This window comes from Astyanax mexicanus, chromosome 2 (genome assembly GCF_023375975.1).
Source record: "Astyanax mexicanus isolate ESR-SI-001 chromosome 2, AstMex3_surface, whole genome shotgun sequence".
NCBI lineage: Eukaryota > Metazoa > Chordata > Actinopteri > Characiformes > Acestrorhamphidae > Astyanax > Astyanax mexicanus.
Genome location: NC_064409.1, coordinates 25,212,327 through 25,229,701, shown reverse-complemented (window position 1 = coordinate 25,229,701; position 17,375 = coordinate 25,212,327). Strand labels below are relative to the sequence as shown.

At 38.9% G+C, this 17,375-nt stretch overlaps 1 protein-coding gene across 1 annotated transcript in view; it reads right to left on the bottom strand.

Moving 5' to 3' along the window:
* The window catches only part of rps16 (ribosomal protein S16), a 1,145,183-nt gene that overhangs the window by 884,198 nt on the left and 243,610 nt on the right, over positions 1-17,375 (bottom strand). The window lies entirely within an intron of this gene.

Genomic DNA, 17,375 nt, shown 5'->3' with positions numbered 1-17,375 from the left:
TTAAAGGCTACTGAAGACTATTAAAGGCTATTAGAGGTTATTGAAAGCATTATTTGGGGGGCAGAAATCAGTACAGGCTGGTTAGATAAGTGATGTTTATTAACGTCATTAAAACAGATTTTGTCAGGTATTGTCTTATAAATATTTACACATAACTTATATCTCTCCTGAAAAGCTTTTATTTTAGTCAGAAACACGCTTGTGTTTACTTTATCTGAGAGAAAGATGTTTTTTTAATTCAATGGAAAGCAACAGGTGTAGTCAATTATAAGTTTAAGATTTTTAATCCACCTCACTGTGATCTAGTCAGTGTTCTCAAGTCACACTGACACACGCATTTCAGCGAGTTCACACGCTCTCACCTGCGCGCACCCACCCCTCCGTTAGATACAGATACAAAACCTGCGCGCCCAACCCCCGCCCCCCCCTCCCCCCCTCCCTTCCCCCCCCCCTCCCCCGTTGGACAGATAAAAACAGTGATCACACTCCCGCCGACTGCGCTCATGCAGCGGCTCTCTATTTAAATGAATAGGATGCGCTGTGTTGGTGCCGCGCCATTTGCGTAGCGCGCTGCGCTATTTGCGTAGCGCGCGCGGGAGGGATCGTCGATCCTCTTTTTGACTTCGATACTCGAGATCGTGACCTCATTTCGATTCGATTTCGATAAAATATCGAGATCGTGACACCCCTATTGCAGTGACAATAGTGTTAGCCATGCTTCTACTGCCAGTCTTTTTTCTGCTGTGGCTACTGTTTTGCACTGTACTTTCAGAAAACAACAATGGCTATCTGTAAAAAAAAAAAACATCCTTTCTGGATTACGACTTTGGCTACGTTCACATTACAAGAGATACATTGTTCTATAGTCACAGATATAATCAGATTTACCGGAGCGATTCACTGTTGTGGGTTAGCATGTAACGTTACAGAAATAACATTTTAATGTTCTGGAAATGTTTTCATCATTAGTATAATGTTTTTACAAACAGTGTTTAAAAATTAGACCAATTGTAACCATACAAACGTTCCCCGAACAAAAAATCCAAGGAACTGATACAATTGATACATAACATTTAAAGAATGTGACCTAAAACATTTTCCTAACTGAAGAATTGAAGAAAGAAGAAAATTAAATTAAATTAAAGAATTTATTTTAAAAAGGTGTAAATTAGTATCTTACATTACTTTATGAAATATAAAAATACCCATTCATACAATCCTTGAGGTGCTAGCTAGCTAACTAAAGTTTGCTCAAGCACAGGCTAATTGGTTAGCATTATCTAGGTGTTTGTATCTAATAGAGCTAGCATTAGCAATTGGCTTGCTAATACCTACACAAAATATGCCAATTCTCATATTTCAACCCTGCTAGATGAATAGTAGTTTGCTAGGTTGGTATATGCGAGCTATCAGATGTTTTTTTTTTTTTGTCAGTGCTAAAAACTCTCCAACTAGCAGCTGTAGCTAATTTTCTTACAGTAGCTAAATGTAATCTAACAGAGCTAGCATTAGCAAAGCCATATGAGGTGATTGTAGTGTTCTTTGTGCACAAAAAAAACACCCAGTAAACCTGTAATTATTCAGATAAACTAGCACAGTCTAACTAGCTAACTAACTATAGCTTTAAAAGTAGCCTGCTAGATAATTGTATCGGTTTATTATAGCCAGCATTAGCAAACCAAATGTGACCATGTTAGCTTTCTCTATACATTTTTTTCACGGTTTCTTTTAACTAGCTAACATAGGCTCTAGTTCACTTTAAGCAAAGTTAGCTTAGCTGACTGTTTATTTATAACAGAGCTGTTGAAGTGTAGAGCTAGCTACATGTGGTCAGTATATTGCCGTTGTGTGTGTTTACGCTGCTTGTAGATGATTTTTAACTGGATGATTTAATCTCTAATGCTAGATTTCTTTACAATTACAGCAGAGTATTCGACTAGTTAGCTAGCTAATGGTAATGCTATGTTTTCAAGCATTTTCAAGGGGTTCTATTTTAATCAGTGTGACTCAGATAACAAGCTCAGGAGTTAAAAGGTGAACAAGAGGAAATATTTAAATTGAGGTGTTTTAGAGGCAAAACAAGCTATAGCTAGCTACGTAAAATTAGCCCTGTTGTGCAAATTAGCATTACAAATATTTCTTTCTATTTCTACACTTTTTACAGAACATGCTCATTTTTAAGTAAAGATTATCATATCAGGATAAATGTCATAATAGTTCCACTGTAATGTAAACGTAGCCATCCGTCGTCTCCAGAACGCCGAGTTAGAGGAAGGAACTTTTATTAGCGCTATGATTAGCGAACGCGGGGGGGGGGCGCGTTTTAGCATCTCGAACAGCAACCGTAAAAGTTAATGGTCTGCACAGGTGATAATATTAATAATCCATAATGTCCTTTTAGTACGGGTCTGACAAGAGGACAGAAAGTTTCAGTCCATCAGAACCATGACTCTTCTATTGGAGGAACCTCTTGTGTACTAGGCGCTATAGATTAGCTTTCAGGAGGAGTTTCTAAATGTTTTTTCAATGTTCTTGTGTAGGTGATAGCACTGTTATATTTAAGGGAAAAAAGACATTAAAAAGCTATTCGTCATTCCATAGACGTCTCTGAGGACTGCTTCATTGTATCACTGTGACTGCCGTGTGTGCTTAGAAACGTAGTTCGAGTTTTTATCGGTAGGTAGCGACCAGTTTGTTATGTAGTGATCGTCGTGCAGCCATTTACCCCACCCCCCTCAGCGACATACGAGAAAACGAGACTGATCGAGTGGAGAGAGAGAGAACGTTGGTGAGAGCGTGAGTGTATAGCATCGTCGGTTATGAAGTCGTAAATATAGCGAGAAGATTTCGGTCTCACAGCGTTTCTTTTTGAGCACTGTGCAATAATTCTATGTTCATCCCCATATAGTGTTAAAGTGCGTGAATCTGCCCTGAAAAGATTAAGAATAAAAACAGTCATAATAATCATAATAACAATGAGGAAAAAAAACAAGAGAAAACATCAGATTTACTGTATCCATTATATCCTTATCCACTAGTTAATGTATACCTCTACTACTACTACTACTACCATGTTGTGGTTAGAACACAGCACATCTGTACTACCAACATACGTGTAAACATACGTGTAAAAATACGTCTACAAACAAAGTGTCTGTATAAATCTTAAAAATATAAAAGATGAAAGGCTTCCTCCCGTTTGTTTTGTTTTTCGATTTTTGAATCGTTTTGTTTTTTGTTATTTCTCCAACTTACACACACAGATCCAGCCATTCGATATTAATATATAAACACAGTATGTATTTATTGGTTTGATATATGAGTTTAACTCGTACACCCACTCCCCTCTGAAACAAAAAAAAAAAACTGAAAATCAACAAAAAAATTGTATATATTTTTATATTATTACTATTATATTTCTCCAAATATTCTTTCATTCATTTACTATTGTTCATCATTATGGAGATCACCATGGATACTAGTATATACTGAGAAAAAAATGGACGGATTGACAGTTTTTGTTGTTGATGACGTTTTTTGTTTGTTCTTTTTTTTCTGCTCATTATTGTTCCTTTTAGTGCCCTATTGAGAAGCTTCATTTTCATTTATTTCTATATTTAATATGATGAAACTCAGAATGTACAGTATGGACTGTGTGTGTTTTTGTTGATAACTTTTTTTTAAATCGTGGGACCAAGTTATAGTCGGCACTTTCGTTTCAATGTCGCAATAAATATTGATTCGCCCTTTTCGGTCATATCATACGTGTATGGTTATGATTTTACAAACCCCCCAGTCGGGAAGAACCTAGAAAGCAGAACCTTAAGATCCCTTAAAATAATATTAAATAAAATTAATATGAAACCGTAATAATAATCATGTTAGGTATGGTAGCGAACAGCAGCGGTAAACTCCTACGTTAGCATTAGCATTAACCTCAGTAACAATCGTTTATACTATCAATCAGTAGTCAGATATAGTCGTTTAATAAAACAGTTGTTTATAAATCATCAAAGATATATTTAAACAAACAACTTAAACAAATATACAAATAAAAAGTGCATTTTTTGTAGAGTGACTCAGTAATTCAGCACTGGGGTGAGTAGGATTGTAGATGTAGAAAAATACAAACATTAAACCAGTAAAAGACAGCACTGCTTTGCGCACTCCAGAGGTTTATAAAGTAGCCTGAGAAAAAAGCCATTTCTAACCCTGCAGAGCAATGCTAACTTTTACTGCAGCAACACCAAAGCATGCAACGCTGCTCCGTTAAAGGAACTCAGATATTTTTCAACTTAAACTGTTTCCAGTACATGTAGGGTGGAGCAGGTACCACCCAATGTTGATAAGATTTTCTGTGCTTAGGAAAGAGCTGAGACATGACGATGCCAATCTGCTAATCTTCCGTATAACAGATGTCAGTGGCCAAATGCTAAAACATGCTACAAGTGTGATCTACTAGGTGATGATGACATGAATTAAATTGTAATTGTCCAATAGTCCACTATGTAGAATTTAAAAATAGGTGTGGTTATGCCATAGAATGATGTTCTAAAATAAAGTAATCTTCACATACAGGCAAGAAATTCAGCCGACATTCAGAAGGACTTAAGGAAGCATCTGATGTATCCTTCAAGATCCTTGGTTAACAAGTTTAATTTAGAGTGGCAAAAATGGCAACTCCAGGGCAAAATGCTACATAATGCTGCTTTAAAGTTAATTAAAGTAAATTTCAGCAAATGCCCACTGACATCTATTATAAGAAATTTGACGTAAACTCGTTTTCGCTTGTTTCTCAGTATCATCACTACTCCACAGGTACAGCTGAAAGAGATTATGTTGAAAAACATTAAAGTTTTCCTTTAAAACAAAACACAGCACACACAACACACAAACACCCACACCGACCCTGTTATTACACAAAAATTAATAAAGAGAAAGAGAAACACCTAATAAAGACCCGCTCTGTGACACAGAAATCCTCCAATCCTCTCCAGCCACCGAACCGAAAGCCACACTGACCCTTTCGAGGAGAAGCTGTGTGTAGAATTAGAATCTGATGCTGTAGAAAGATCCCAGTTGCCTTCGTGTATAATCAACTGCCTGCTTGAGTATTTTTGTGCGTGGAAAAACTTTTCTCTGTAATCTCGTAGAAATGTTCAGAGTGTTTCTTTCCTGCCATCAGGCCCCGCGGTGGCCGACGGTCATATTGCTGTGTATACCTTCATTTTGACAAGGTGTTTTACGATTTCGTTTGACTTTGTGTTGTGATTCACTCTGTAAAGCTTCTGACTGTTGTTATATAACTTCATATACACAAATGTTCAATAAAATGTTTTATTTCCTGTTGATACAGAATACACTCTGGACTCCAGTCATCTTTCTTTACACTTTAAATCAATGATATTAAGTGCTTTTATTTAACTTTAATATAACTTTAATACAAAAGTGGACGAAATTGTTGGTACCCCACGTTTAATGAAAGAAAAACCCACAATGGTCACAGAAATAACTTGAATCTAACAAAAGTGATAGTAAATAAAAATTCTATAAAATTGAACAAATGAAAATCTGACATTGATTTTAAATCGTGGTCCAACAGAATTATTTTAAAAAGTAAACTCATTAAACAGTTCTGGACAAAATTTATGGTACCCCTGAAAATAAAGTGACCAAAGAGACACGTTTAATCAAGGTGTGTCTACTAATTAGCATCACAGTTGTCTACAATCTTGTAATCAGAAAAAAGTTCTAAAGAGATTAAAGGTGAACTTTAAGCTCGAGGAACATCAGTGTCATTGTTTCAGCCAAAGTGAACTTAAAGGAAAAACACAATTGTTGAAAACAAAACGTAAAAAAGCCAAACTGGAATTTGCCAAACTACATGTTGACAAGCCACAGAACTACTGGGAGAATGCCCTGTGCACAGATGAGAAATTTTTTTTTACTTTTTGCCAATGCACATTAGCTTCATGTTTACCGATGGAAACATGACGTATATAAAGAAAAGAACACTGTCCCTACTGAAAAACATGGAGGAAACTCTGTTATGTTCTGGGGATGCTTTGCTGCATCTGACACAGGGTGTCTTGAATCTGTGCAGGGTACAATATAATCTCAAGACTATCAAGGAATTTGCATTTATTTTTTAAATTAATTCAGTTGAAGCATTGATTGAAAAGCAATGTCTGATTTTCATTTGTTCATTTAAGCATTTTGCTTATTATTACTTTTGTCAGTTTTAAGTTTTTTTTCTGTGACCATTGGGTTTTTTTCTTTTATTAACCAAGGGGTACCAACAATTTTCTCTATGTATATATGAAAAAAGATGCCAAAAGTGCCCCATGTTTCATGGAAGCTAAGGAAAACTGCACAGGCCTGCGTTGAATGTGGATGTGATTTCTGTTTGTCACTACTCTCTGTTCACACTGACAGTTCAGTCAGATGTCAAACAATTCAGGGCTACTGGATAATCATTCGGGGCTAAAGCCTCTGAAGCCCAGGCCAGGTGACGCCCCTGCTATCAGCCCTCACTCCAAGTCCCATAATTCACCTGCTCCCACTATCAGACCTCACTCCAACTCCCATAATTCACCTGCTCCCACTATCAGACCTCACTCCAACTCCCATAATTCACCTGCACCCACTATCAGACCTCACTCCAACTCCCATAATTCACCTGCACCCACTATCAGACCTCACTCCAACTCCCATAATCCATCTGCACCCACTATCACACCTCACTTCAACTCCCATAATTCACCTGCTCCCACTATCAGACCTCACTACAACTCCCATAATTCACCTGCACCCACTATCAGACCTCACTCCAACTCCCATAATTCACCTGCACTCACTATCAGACCTCACTCCAACTCCCATAATTCACCTGCACCCACTATCAGACCTTACTCCAACTCCCATAATCCATCTACACCCACTATCACACCTCACTTCAACTCCCATAATCCATCTGCACCCACTATCACACCTCACTCCAACTCCCATAATTCACCTGCTCTCACGCAGTTGCAGAGGGAGGAGTTCAGGCCCAGCAAGTTCAATTTTCCGATGTCATAAACATGGGTCTGTTTATTTTGGCCTGTTCATCAAAATCAGTCACTTCATGATTTTGATGTTATAGTAATGGGAAAGTATGTGATGATCTGTTGACTAGTAGGCAGCTAGGCAGATTAAAAACATCATGGTTGTGATGTCATAGCCATGCACACATTTACAGCCATCTTGTTTACTCAGAATTCCTCATGTGTTTTGATGCCACAACTGGACACAACTGTGTCAGTTCATTTAACCAGCAGCCTGTTCCTAATTTTTAATTTGTGTCAAAAGTTTGGACACTCCTTTTCATTAATATAGTGTTTTATATTGTTCTATTTACTATACTGTAAAATAATATTACAGACTTAAAACATACAGTGAGGAAAATAAGTATTTGAACACCCTGCTACATTGCAAGTTCTCCAACTTAGAAATCATGCAGGGGTCTGAAATTATCTGCGTAGGTGCATGTCCACTGTGAGAGACAAAATAAAAAAAAAATCGGGAAATCACAATGTACGTTTAAAAAAAATAATATTTGTGTGTTACTCCAGCAAATAAGTATTTAAACACATGTGAAAATCAATGTTATTGCTTGGTACAGTAGCCTTTGTTTACAATTACAGAGGTCAGGTTCCTTGTAGTTTTTCAGCAGGTTTGCACACACTGCAGCAGGGATTTTGGCCCATTCCTCTCCACAGATCTTCTCCAGATCAGCCAGGTTTTTGAGTTTGAACTCCCTCCAAAGATTTTCTATAAGGCTTTAGGGCTGGAGGTCACTACAGAACCTTGCTATGCTTCTTATTGAGCCACTCTTTGGTTATCCTGGCTGTGTGCTTTGGGTCATTGTCATGTTGGAAGACCCAGCCACAACCCATCTTCAATGCTCTAACTGAGTGAAGAAGATTGTTCCCCAGAATCTTACAATACACGGTCCGGGTTATCCTCTCCTTAATACTGTGCAGTCGTCCTGTCCCATGTGCAGAAAAACACCCCCAAAGCATGATGCTTCCACCACCATGCTTCACAATAGGGATGGTGTTCTTAAGATGGTACTCATCATTCTTCGTCTGCCAAACATGGCCAGACCATTTTGGTCTCATCTGACCACAGAACTTTCTCCCATGAATCCTCTGGATCATCTAAATGGTCATGGCCAAACTTAAGACAGGCTGGTCGTGTGCTGATTTAAGCAGGGGAACCTTCTGTGCCATGCATGACTTTAAACCATGACGTTTTAGTATATTACACACAGTAACCTTGGAAACAGGGGTGCAGCTCTCTTCAGGTCATTGAGCAGCTCCTCCCGTGTAGTTCTGGGCTGATTCCTCACCTTTATTAGGATCATTGATACACAACGAGATGAGATCTTGCATGGAGCTCCAGTCCGAGGGAGATTGACAGTCATGTTAAGCTTCATCCGTTTTCTAATAATTGCTCCAACAGTTTCCAAGGCTTTCCAGCCTTGTGGAGGTCTACAGTTTTGTCTCTGGTGTCTTTGAACAGCTCTTGGAGTCTTACTGATTGTGTGAGGAGGACAGATGTCTTTATGCAGCTAACGATCTCAAACAGTTGCTTCTAATTTACAATAATAAGTGGAGTGGATTTGGAATTTTTAGAGGTCGACCGTAATAACACACAAATAAATTTTTTTAAAAAATCATACATTGTGATTTTCAGATTTTTTTCTTTTTTTAGATTATATCTTTCACAGTGGGCATGCACCTGAGAGCCCTCCCTGATTTTTAAGTGGCCCTGTGTAGCCCTGTGTAAAAAAGTGTTTACCCTAAACACAATAACATGGTTGGGCTACCCTTGGCAGCAACAACTGCAATCAAGCTTTCCTGATAACTGGCAATGAGACTTCCACATCTCTGTTGAGAAGTTTTGGTCCACTCCTGTTTGAAGAATTGTTATAGTTCATCCACATTGGAGGGTTTTCGAGCATGAACCACCAGTTTATGATCATGCCTCAGCATCTCAACCAGACTGTGACTAGGCCAGAGCAAAACCTTTTTTTGTTTGTTTGTTTTTTAAGCCATTCAGAGGTGGACATGTTTGTATGCTTTGGATCATTGTCCTGTTGCAGAACCCAAGTACACCTGAGCTTGTGGTCATTAACAGATGGCTAGATATCTGGATTGACCTTCAGGATTGTCTGGTAAACAGCAGAACTCCTGGTTCCTTCTATTACAGAAAGTTGTTTAGTCCCTGAAGCAGCAAAGCAGCTCCAGACCTTCACACTACCACCACCATGTTTTTAGTTTTAGTCAGTATGATGTTTTTTTTTTTCTAAAATGATGTGTTAGTTTTACATCAGCTATAAAGATGTCATTCCAAAGAATCTTTGCCCAAAGTCCTGGGAATCACCAATATATACACTTTATATATATTTACACAATATATATATATATATATATATATATATATATATATATATATATATATATATATATTTTTTTTTTTTTTTTTGTGTAAATTGAATTTCTTGATTCTACAGGTCTGATAGTAATGCCAAATCACAGTTAATTTCAAAAAGGGCTATTCTTTTACATTTATGTTAGGTTTAGGTTATCTTTGTCTGATATTAAAATATGTTTGTTAAAGTCTGTTAAAGTATGACAAAAAAAGAAAAACAAAAGAAATCTGTGAGGGGGCAAATACTTTTTCACAGCACTGTATTTCTCACTTTAGTATGAATATGATGGGTATGTATGGATGGTTATGTATAGATGGGTATGGATAGCCATGCATATGTAAATATTGGAATAGATGGAGATATGTATGGATGGGTATGAGTATAAATGGATAAGGATGCTTGGATGGATTGTATGCAGGTATAGATGGGTAAGTATGAGAATTGGTATAGATGGGTATGTTTGTTTGTGGGTATAAATAGGTATGAGCTGGTGTATTTTTGATGGGTATGTACTGTATGTGTACAGATGCTATATGCATGGTTAATGGTTTCTGATAAAGTGGCTGGGAATGTGTAAACTGTGTTTAGCTGTAAAATAAACCTGGTGTTGTTTAGATGTGCTCTGAGTGTATTAGGGGTGATTTAGATGAGAGGGATCAGGTGACGAGAGGTAATTTATATGGATTTTAGCAGCGGAGAGAGATTACGCTAAAATACCCTTTAAGATTCATGTGATTTTCTGCATCTAAAATTAAATCTAATCACCTACGTCAACATTATTTACACGAGTCTGTCACACTGATACATCACAGCTCGTTATCGGTTTTTATGTTTTTTATTTACAACTTGGTGGTACCTGAGTGTCCGTGTGTACAGTACCAGTCAAGAGTTTGGACATACCCCTTCTCATTTAATGTTTTTCCTTTATTTCTATTATTTTCTATGTTGTAGATTAACCCTTTCATGCATAGAGGTCACTACAGTGTACAGCTGTTTAAAATTGTTTTTTCTTTAAATATGCTTGCAATTTTGGGCACTGCTGCATATAGTCCACTGTAGTGGAAGCTATTGCATCATCCTATACAAAAAAAATCCCATTGGTTGGTCATTGTAATGGGAAAAAGAAGTCAATGAAATCAAGATGGCCGGCAGACAGGGAAAACCACCAAACACCTTGGCTATTTTTGTTTCTACCTTTTATAAAATTATATCACTGCAGGTAAAAAAATATATAATTACATCAAGTAACATCTAAGGTGACATATTATGTAAAGATTTTCGAAATTTTGATTTTATATTTGAGGGAATTGTAGATTAATCATCTGTCCACTTAATTGTACATCATGCATCATTAGCTATTTTTCAACTTTAATGCAATGTCAACTACTTCCAGTGTTGTTTTTAAAATAATTCATATTGTTTAATGTTTTGGCTGTAAATCAACTTCTTTAATTGAGGAATGTCTGCCAGTACAGACAGTTGCAAGCAGAGAAGTAGGGTCAAGCAGTGATAGTGAAGGTGAGTCTGGAAATGTTACTGAGGGAGTTGAGGCTGAGGAACGGAGATGAAGGAGATGAGGCTGTTGAGACTAAGGGCACCCCAATATCCAGTATGCCCCTGGAAACCACTGGCCCCAGCTCAAGAAAGTATAAAATGCCAGCACACGAAGAACCAAGTACATCTGCATGCAGTGTCTTGTAGCTTTGTGCCCTGTATGCTTTGGCAACCATCATAGAAAATAGTCTCAGAAATTAGCAACAAGCATGATTTGACAGGAAATATGATACATGCTATAAAATACTATAAGAGAATATGCTCACTTAACAGTTCAGAGACTTGACAAGAATACAGTATGATAATACCAGTCACAATCAAGATTCTATAAGGTTCTACGGTTCAGAGACATTTTCTTGTGTCACAATATCCTCCTCAGTTCCACTATTCCAACAGAATACCATATTACAACTGTATAACTGAATTACATTTGTGTTTTTTTTACAACAAAAAATGCATGAAGTACACTTGAGTGGACAGATAAATATTTCTTTATCGAATAAAGATAGAATATATATTTTTTTCAAACCTTGTTTTACATCCCTAAGGATGTATAAAAACACTTAGAAAAAAAATCCTGACTGAGTTTATTATAATTCATGCATGAGAGGGTTAATATAGAAGACATCCACACTATGGAGGAATGAATATGCTGTTATGAAGTAAACAAAAAGTGTTAAACAAACCAAAATGTTTTATACTTTAGATTCTTCAAATCTATTCTCCATTCTCCAACTGTCTTACAGGAGTTGCTGAGCTCCTGTTAACTGCTTTTCCCAAACCACCCGGTTGGGTTTTTATATCAAGTAAAAGAGATTTTTTGTTAGATTAAAACCAGTGGCGTGCAGTGAATATAGTGGGTACCCCTTCTGTAATCACCAACCACCCCCCCACCCCCATACCGCCGCCGGCCAACCGACACATAGATAAAGTGAATATAGTGGGTACCCCTTCTGTAATCAAATATAATCAGAATATCTGTCTCACTTGCTGCCACAATTCCATGATAGTTCTCTAACTACTGAATTAATCCAGCATGAGCTCCGTTTATGACTAAGCAACGCATAACACCTTCAACACAGCGCTGAGAACAGCCATGGGCCGCCCCCGGAGTGAAAATCATGAATCTGATTGGTTAGACTTGCTTCGACTTTGCTAATTTGCTGATAGATTCATTAATGCACCCTTCTCAAAATCATGTATCAGAAGGGTCACACAGTAACGTGGGGGCAGAAGCCATTTTAAAAAGCTTTGATTGGTTAAAACCGCTGTCAGTCAGATAAGAGTCCCGTAGCAACTGAAAAACACAGACTAATGCTTTAAATTAGTTTTTATTTTAGTTCATTTATAAAATAAATTCTTACACTTACAATAGCTATGATATATATTTCCTGATTAAAAATTATGTAATGATTTACATGCATTTATTGTCACCCCTTCTCTGAAGGGTTAGAAGGGCCCCACTGCACACCACTGATTAAAACACACAAACAGTCTAAGCAGGCTTCAGCTGGATGATGCTGGATACAGACCCTTCATGAGGATGAGAGGATCTGAGGGTATTTCTGGAAACATGCCGTATTACTGTAAAAGGCTAAAGGCTTGGGTGAGGCTGAGTGGCCTGTCAGTGCGATGAACATGACTCTGAGAGGGAACGGCACGCTGTTATGACACGGATAAATGACCCTGGCCTTTAGAGGGAGCCTGACCTTTGGGGCCTCTGCGGGAGCCACGCTTCACCGCCACGCTTCACCACAGGAGGGAAAAACAACCGCAAAGAGAAAACATGCTGGATTTATGCCATATTTCCTCAAAACAGCTCAGAGGAAACACACCAGCTGCCCCACAGACTTAAAGCCTTAGAGTTATAGCTTAGCAAAACATCACATTTCCCCAGTTTACATCACACATTTACCCGCTTCACACTTTATCCATACCACAGCACCAACACCAGCATCCCCTCAACTCCCCAGTTCTGACTCCAGCCCACCACCTAGCCCACCGTCCAGCTCCTGCCCTGCAGATATGTGAACAGGATGTGCTGACGGTTCAGGAGACGGGGGGTGAGGAAGGTGCCAGGCCCAGATGGTGTTTGGCAGTCCTGTCTTGGGGTCTGCACTGACCAACCTGCACCTGTCCTCACCCAGATCTTCAATCAGATCCTCCCTGCAGCTGCGCGAGAACATCTTTTAAGAGACTGGTACCAAGACACCTCCAGCAGGATAGATATGACCATGCATATCCAAATACTCACATATACTCATACCTATTCATACATAAACATGTTTGGAAGGCCAATTACCAAACCCACTCATTAGATCTTCCCCTATCACTAGTAATGCCTTCACATCATCTCACTTCAACAGATGTGAAGTCAGACTCAATCAGTCTATCAATGAGCATCACTAGGTCAACAACATGCTAGAAGGAAAGCACAGGATCCCCAGCTCTGATACATCTGCTAACAGACGCCTGTACTGACCAGCATCACAATGGGAGTGTTCAGGAGAGAGAGCACCACCTACTGTACCGACTGAGAAAAAAACTGCATGATCTAATGTACTCTCTCAGACTCTGGCTGCTGATGGACTAGCAGCATGACCCAGCATTCACACTGGCTTACTTATACCCAACCATACCATCTCTATCCTTACAGACCTTAAGACCTCTGCATGTGTTCTATTGTGTCAACAGGTCTATGGATGAAATGATGGTGAACATGGGACTTCAACTTTTTCTTGACCACCTTAACCAATCAAAGGACATACGGCAGAATCTGTTTATCCAACCACACAAACAATTCTGGTCAGACACCACCGGTCACCATCATTATCTCCCACTTAGCTTGCTTTCATTTCTTAGCCTGCGCTAATAAACCTGTTAGCTAAAGCTAAAGCAAAAGTATGTGAGATGTTTTAACCTTTTTCAGTTTGGACATCTGTATTTGGAAAGTAAGGAAATGTTAGTTTTTGTTGATATGAGCTTCTTAACAGGGTTTTACGGGCTCCTGATTGCTGGAAAGTCTGTCTTTTTAAGGAATAAGGTGGATAAATAATATTATGGGGATAATATTAGAGTTGGGCTGAGTGTGGAGATGCCGGTGGGGATTGTGAGAGCCCGGTTCTCCGGATAATGAATTATGGGCTCCTTCAGGAGGAAGATAAGGGCGGCACTGAATCTGAGGGGGAGGAGGTGGGGTTTATCTCCAGGCTATCAGCTCTACAGGATCAAATGCATTTAGGTTTACATGACTTCACCCCCCTAAACACCATTACATCCCCCTCCGCTTCCAGCCGGGAGACTCATCTCGGAGCAGATCTCCAGGTCGAGCTTTAAGAGCGGCGAACACGGGACAGACGTGTTTATCAGAAAGCAGCGTCTGTACAGAATAAACAGATTTCCGAAACGTTCCCAATAAAGATCACCGGGTTCAGCAGTTCTGATTTTAAGATTTCCGCTGTGGAACCTAACCGCACACCCTCTCGCCCTGAATTTTACATTCCTCAGATTATGGTGACAATTTTAACAGTATTGCGTCAATCACAGACTCTGGGAGGAAAGTTTTACAAAAGTATTCTTAGATCAGTCTGAATAAACCAATGACTGACAGTTATAGTGCCTCTGCTGGCTGGTTGCAGTATGAGATGTAGCCCATCCTCAGCCTCATGTTTCAATGATAAAAACAGCCCCGCCCATTTTCCATCTCCAGTGTCTAATTAAAATTCCAACACTGCGCTAATATTATCACATTTTTATTTTCCCCCATAAATCAGTTTATAAACCTTATTTTGTTATATTAGTGTAGGAATGCAGGGCCACACTTAGGAATTAACTGACTCACAGGTACCCTTGGCTAAAATAGGTCAGTTGTCTGCATTACAGGTAGAGTAGCTGAGTTATAGTTTAGCTGTCAGACAAGAACACTGATGATCTGGTTTCAGTGGCTCCTGTGGTGTATATATGCTTTTTGTATACAGCTCTACAAAAAGAAAAAGAGACCACATAATGATGATGTTTTTCCTCGATTTTACAAAATTGAAAACCTCTAGAATAAATAAAGAAGAAGATGGATGATCACAAGCCATCAAACTAAGCTGAACTGCTTTAATTTTTGCACCAGGAGTAAGTTAAGTAATAAAGTTATCCAAAAGCAGTCAGTAAGACTGGTGGAAAAGAACGTGCCAAGATGCATGAAAACTGTGAATAAAAAACAGGGTTATTCCACCAAATATTGATTTCTGAACTCATAAAACTTAAACCTAAAAAAAAATTTAAAAAAAATAAACCTTTTTTTTTTTGCAATATTTGAATCCTTAATGCTCTTTTGTAACACCTTCAGCACAGTGCTGAGAAGGGGTAAAACAGCCATGGCCCCACCCCCGGAGTGAAAATCATGAATCTGATTGGTTAGATTGTATTTATTGTCACCCCTTCTTCTCTGAAGGGTTAGAAGGGCCTCACTGCACACCACTGCATAGAGGTGGTATTACTGTTATGATGGATCTGTATCACCAGTCTTAAAGGCGCAGTAACCTAAAAAGTCAGTTTTTAACTAATGTTGTTGTCACAGGAAAGTTGATAGAAGAGCTATACAGAGCTATATGTGGCTAATGCAGAACTGCAGTAAGGGGTGGCTGGGGCTAAACTGTGTCCAAATGTTTGGGTACACCCCTTTTAATGATTGCAGCGTTCAGCTACTTTAAGCTGCACCTATTGCTGAACTGATGAGCAAATGCACACATTCAATTTGTCTGTTCCCTAAAGAGAAAAAATACTGCCAAAAGACCACTCTCTGGAGCTAATAAATAAACATGCCAGGAGTGGGCTAGAGGAGTATAAAGCTCCCAGTATTTAGCTGTGACGCAGAACTGTGTTCTCTAGAAAGATGGAGCTCCATCCAATACTCTGAGAGTATGAACCCTCTGATCTTCAGTCAGTAATGTGTATGAGAGCGTGCTGCTTTTTTACTCTGAGTCAGATGAATGGATGATGAATGGATTGGATGGGATGAGCTGCTGTTGATGAGTCTCGACACGGCACACTGTACATCATCTGCTCCCTGAACACAGTGCTAACGAGCGGCTAATGAGTAAACACACACTCGGCGTCCGGCAGAGAGTGTGTAATGGGTTCGCTTCAGTTATTTTCTTTCAGAGAGCTGAAAAGATGCAGAAATGGCTCCCAGCTGTGTCCGACCATCACTGTTAATGAAGATGAGATTCAGGACTGATGAGTCTGTGATACACTGGATTATGAACACGCTTAATTTATGTTTGGGCGATCGCCAGGCAACGAGCACAGCAACAGATTGTATACAGAGTAAATGTCAGTATATATTGTAAAATACACAAAAAATAATTAGCTTTTCCATTAGAGTGAACGACAGACACACAGATCCTAAAGGAAATCTAGGAACAATTGGTACACACTGGTAAATGTTAATCTTTGTCTCATCAATCTATAATCTATATATAGTGATTCCTTCAATCTAGCTCTTTGGGGATTGTTGCTGATGTTCTTGTTTTAGGGTCTTTTTTTTACAGCATGCACAATATTTCTGTCATTATCTGCTGTGGTTTACCTTGGTCTACCTGTTCAACATCTGTTACTCAGTACACCAGTGACAACTTTCTTCTTCTTCTCTCAGCTTTACTGTTGCTCTTTTTCACCCATAGACAGTGCTCAAATATCATATTGGTTACTCCTCTAAAAAATGCTGTCTGCACAGACAAAACCCAAATCTGAAACTAAGCATATACATTCAGGACTATCTAATGTTTAAATAATGAATGCATAAGGACACACCTGGGCAACAAAACACACTTGAATTGTGTTTCAGACACAGATATAAATACCTGGAAATGAAAGCTAAAATGTTGAAGATTTTTGTCTCATATTCATCTTTTAAACCCAAAATGTTTTGAATCTACAGCAGAAATACAGGGAATGTTCTCACTGTTTCAATACCATTGAAGGGGACTGTATATCTGCTGTTTGTATTTATGCAGAATCCTGAGGTGTTATGTTTGTTGTCTGTAAGTGTATCTTCAGTTCTCAGCGGGACGTCCCTGTCGAGACGCTGTAACAGTAGAAGAACAGCGAGAGGATAAAGTGGGGAGGCGGCAGCGGTGCGAACATGGAGGACAGGGAAGAGGAGGGAGAGGAAGTGGAGAGGCTGAAAAAAGTACAAGAAAAGGAAAATAGACGCCTCTCTCGCCCCATAAAAATGCAAATCCGGACGCGAGCGTGTCCCGGAGCGGTGGAGAGGGGGATGAAGCAATTACTGGAGCATTAGAGCGATAGCGGGGAAACGCACTCACAGCGAGCGCTTTAATGACCGCAC